This window comes from Perissodus microlepis, chromosome 17 (assembly GCF_051167445.1).
Source record: "Perissodus microlepis isolate ML-2025 ecotype Zambia chromosome 17, ASM5116744v1, whole genome shotgun sequence".
Taxonomy (NCBI): Eukaryota; Metazoa; Chordata; class Actinopteri; order Cichliformes; family Cichlidae; genus Perissodus; species Perissodus microlepis.
Genome location: NC_140477.1, coordinates 1247742 through 1253168, shown reverse-complemented (window position 1 = coordinate 1253168; position 5427 = coordinate 1247742).

Below are 5427 nucleotides of genomic sequence, written 5' to 3'. Positions count from 1 at the left end.
CCCCTGGTCACGTGCCACCAATGTGACCGTCACGTAACTCCGACCCACCGGCTCGTGCAGCGCCTCTGCTGTTTGAAAGCTGCCACTACACGGAGGTACAAGTCCACTGTTAGAAAAATCACCAAAAAACCCACAAATACTGAATGAAAAAGTGGTGACCTGCTGGAGCGTTATTATTCAGTGTCACACCGATAAACCGAGGCCTTGTTTTCTGTAGCCTCATGGGGGTAAACATGCAACATGTTTTACGTACATATATTTCTTGGGACTACAATTAGCTTTCTATTAAAGAACTCATCCATCCACTTCTGTCAGGCTCATGGAGCCAAACCCCCTCTTAGGTCAAGACGGAGAGCACACCCTGGACAGGTCTGTGGTGGAATTGAACCCAGGACCTTCTTGCTGTGAGTGCTAACCATGAAAGCCACCAGCAGATATTTCTGTAGCCATTAACAAACATGTTTGTCCACACATATTCTTCTGTGTGTATATGGGTGGTGAAGCATGCTGTCTTTCTTTGCGTGATTGTGCTGCAGAACAAACGCAGACAGCTTTCCATAATAATAAAGTAACATGGTGCCTTGGACGGATAACTGCAAGGTTGGTGAGTGGACATTAATGAGTCCTTTCAAGGTTATCTGCTGCTGCAAGCCACTACTGATGATGCCCCTGTTTCACAATTATGGGTAATGAAACCTGACAAGTGTCTTTTGACTGACATTGTGGGGTCAATTTACCCTCAGACAAATTACACATCACTGATAAAAATATTTGCACGCACAGCATGGAAGGGAAGACATATTTAAACAAAACCCAAACAAATGATGTATTTTCCAAGGCCCGTTGTTTTCCATCGAAACCTTTTCTATATTCGGCAGTTTTGGCGCATCATCTCATGCTGTAAAAGCGACCTGATTAATGTAACAGATGCTTTATAAATTCACTTGGCAATAGACTCCAGAATGATTTTATGTTAACTCTGCTGCAGGCTGCATTTACTCCCTGCTGCACCGTCCCAACACGAACCCTGCTTGTCTCTTTTCGTCTATGTGACATTTCAATTCAAGAAGATACATCGCTCGCTCCTCAGGTAGATAAAACATGTTTGAAGACGTTCTGTAACAGATTACTGGGATCGCTGAAGGACAGAGAAACAGTGCGTTGTCCTTTTTTCAGTAGCAGGAACTCTTAAATGAATATTATCTGGGCATTTATTGTTTTATTGTTCACAAATTTCTGCATTTTTTTAGAAATCACAATGTTATGGCAACAGCCCCACCACGATCATTTCATACAGATGCCTGAAACAGCACGGCCCAGTCTGCTGCCATTTAATTACCTTCCAGTCAGCCTGAAGATATCTGCCTCTGATCCCGTCACACTCTCGTGGGGAGAGAAGAAGGTGTATCTAAGCCACTGGTTCCAGGTTACCATCAGACAAATACGGCTTAAGCGTGTCTCAAGATTTTAGATAGTAGCATCGAGTTCTGGATTTACTGTGTCATCAAGTGCCAAGAGCTGCTCCTTTGACAAGTAAGTGATCGAGTGTGAGGGCTCGCTTTGTTTGAGATATTACAAGCGAATTAGCTTCAGCTCTCGAGGTTTACAGCAGTGAACAAACCCTGTCCCATTAGAATGAAAGTAGTGCGAGTGTGCTATTACAGAAGCATGCATTTCCCTTTAAGAGGACAATGACTCATCTCTTTCACAAGCATTGTTTTTAATATAGAGTTCTGGAGAAGATTATGGTGGTCATATAAAAGGATAGGGACTCTACACGGTTTGCTTATATTACTGTGGCACTTTGAGGACATTTTCAGTAGCTTGACAGTAGTTTAACAGTAACATCATTGTGCACTGAGACATTGATATTATTCTATTGCACATACTTGTGACACTCTGTTATTATGCAGTTGAAAGTCCAGTCATCGCAGCCTCTTCTCCACAATAACACCAAACCCCACGCTGTACCTGCTGCATACCAACAAACACTTCAGTGGAGTTGTGGGAGGTGCAAACACCACTCTTTGATGTTCATCACACAGATCAATCGTACAAACAACGGTTTTTACTTCACCGCTACCACAGAGCGTCAGGTGAAGCCTTTTTCCAGCACCTCCTCCAACACGGAAGAAGTCCTCGTGTGTTCTCTGCCGCTAGAATCCAGTGCGTATGATGCATTGTTTAAAAAACACACAAAAGGTATTATAGCTTTTTTTTTTTTTACACATAATCCATCAAACTGGAAAAATGACTGACACATTCATGGCCTGAACATGTGAGGCAGACGTAATATCTGAAGTAGATTTTTTAATTGTAATCTTACGTATTAGACCCAAGGAAACAGGGCGACAGATAAAGGCGCTCATCAGGAAGAAGAAAAAACACCAACAGCAACAAACACAAAAGAAACTCACCTTATGAGCAGCCTAATCGACAGTACCGAAGGGCCAGAAAGACCACAGAAGACAATACGGGACTTGAGAACAGAATTATTTCTATAGTTAAGAAATTTTTTACATCTAACCAAGTCAGGAAGACTCTGGAGGTAACACTGTCAAGGTCTACAATCGAGATGCCTTCAGAAACAGAAATACAGCAAGTAAAAAAATAAGGTTCAAACCAATAGTTAGACCCAAGAACGGCACATAACTGCGCCGTTACTTTTCTTTATTCTTCATTTTTCCAGTTACAGTTACTTTGGACAGATGAAACACAGGTTAACCTGAACCACAACAACAGGAGAAATATGGGGAAGGAGGGAAACAGTTTGTGCTCTGATGTGTTTATTAGTGATAGAAGTAACAGGATGAATTGTGACATGCAAGGCTTTGTCCTCTCTGCTGAGATTCAGACAAATGCTGCAAAACTGACTGGACCCCACGTCTCAGTGCAGATGGATCCAAAACACACTGCAAAAGCAACCCGAGACATTCTCAAGCAAAGATAACCTTCAGTGTCCAAGTCAAGTCACCTGATCTCAGCCCGATAAAGATTCTATTCAAAACTGAATCCAAGGAGCTTGGAAAGAAAAGTATCTTGAAAACTCAACTTCAAGAAACCCAAAGAAGTCCAGATGCTTTCCAAGTCCCTTAGACTCCAATGACCTGGATGATGGAGAGCCTTCACAGACACACAAAACTGAATGCAGAGAGACACACAAACAAGCAGCAACACAAACTGGCTGCAGTAAAGGCCTGGCAGAGCATCTCAAGGGAGGAAGTGATGTCTGTGTCTATGGGACTTCAGCAGTCGTTGACTGCAAAGGATTTTTGTCCAAGTATTAAATCGCCGTCTTCACTGGTTCCCTCTGTTATGGTCTTCGGTCTGTCTCTCAGTGTCAAGTCTTTGTAAATTGTTTCTGGTTTCCTGTTTTACTTTGAAAGGCCATGTCCTATGTCAGTGTATTTAGTTTTACTTCCTTCTGTCTTGTTAGCCCTAATTTTTCCCAGCTGTGTCTCCCTCCTGTTTCCTATTCCCTGATTACGCCACTGTGTTTATAAGCCCCGTGTTTGCCTTTGCTCTCTGTGGCATCGTTAATGTGTCCTACCCGCCACATGCTGTGTGTTTGTTGCCTGTTAGTCTCTCAGTTTTGCTCCTTAGTTCCCATCTTCAGGGTTTTAGTTTTGTGAATTTGATTTTGAGGAGTTTTTTCTAGCAATAAAACTGCGTTTTGAGTTTAACCTCCCGGTTTTGAGTCCTGCTCTTGGGTCCACCTTTCCGGCCTGCCTACCACACAGCCCATCATCACAGGCTGTAATTAAAGTGAATGCAAACCTTGTGTGAAAACATATTAAAACATATTAAACCTGAAAGCCTGAAAGTTGGTCACATATTAATTATTTTAGTTAAACTCCACTGTGATGCTGCACAGACCCAAATAAGAAAAAACTGTGTGGATGTGGATTTAACTGTATGAGCCAAGGATTCATTTACTCATACGCTGAGTAAGAGTCACCTGTTAATAATCGGGGCTCCAGTGTTAACTGTAAACATTAAAGTTACATGTGCGTAGGTTTACCAACAGAGAGGCCCTGGCAAGAAATAGTGAAATAAACCCTGAAGAAGAGATCGCTGATGCAATGTGATGGCTAATCTAGACATTTTGATGACCATAAACCATAAATCCATACGTCTGCTCCACAGCGTACTCAAAAGATGCAGTTTGTGTGTTTGCATTTCCAGAGGTGGACACATGGACCTGCGTGCAGGAAGGTATGATGAGAATTAGCAGACTGTCATAGGGGTTTGATAAAAATGGTAAAGAGAGCTGAAGGTATGTTTGCTGATGTAGTTGTTGTAGGAAGTTACAAGCCTGCAGTGCAGATGGTGCTGATAACATTAGTTTTTACATTTTTAACTATTAATTATTCCTGACAGGGTTGCAGGATTAGACTGAACCCAACAGTAAGTGAGCCGTAGGGTTCAGAGTCTGTTCGGATCTTTAGGAGCCATTAGCACAGATTAAGATGTTATCATTGTCACGTTGCCTCTGTCGAGCCCAAACCCACATGCTGCCGTCTGTGCGTCGTGTATGCATCCTGTCACACAGCAGACAACAAATGGCAGCTTCATTATAAGCTTAGAGAACCACGCGATTCTTGTGCTGGACTAAGAAACAGCATTTCCGGTGTTATGAACACAGCATGCAGCACACAGTTTATCAGTGCACGGTGTAATAATAATACAGTAACAATGCATCCAGTCACTGTATGCATGATGTGAAACAGGTTTATCATATGTAACAAACCCACAGAGAATTGTCTTCTCAGCTCTCCTGACTGTTTCAGCATTTTTCAGCCGATTGTTTTGGCTTTTGTGGTTTTGGGGTGAGTCGTTTTGGTTTAAGTCACTCTTGTCTGCAAATATAGTAAATATGCTGAATAGTCCGAGCTCAGCAATAAACAGCGCACATTTCGAGAACCAAAACACCTGCAGCTACTACTTCAGTTAGTAGCTTTAGATGTGCACAAATAACAACACAGGGATCAGTTCTTGGTCCATTACTCTTTAACCGTTACACGTTCCTGCTCAGTTCTGTCGTAACGAATCATAATGTATTCCACCATGTTGCACTTGTTGCTTCCCTCTGATGATCTAACCCTTGTTCACAAACTAATAAGCACTGATGACATTCACTGTTGGAGATCTAGAAAGTTTTCTTGAACAGAAACAAGACAGAAATATTTGTTATATTTCCTCTCTGAGGAATTATATCTCTGTCTCATCTCTGTCTTCTTATCTCAAATTGATTCAGAGAAACTGGCTCAATTTGAGTCCTTAAACAAAAGTGGAAATATTAACATATTATCCGAGTACTGAACGCACTCCACTGGCTCCCAGTTCAACACAGATTTATGAATTAGAATTCCTAATTCACAAAACTCAATAGTCGGCCCCGCAGCACATCTGTGACCTGCTCACTGT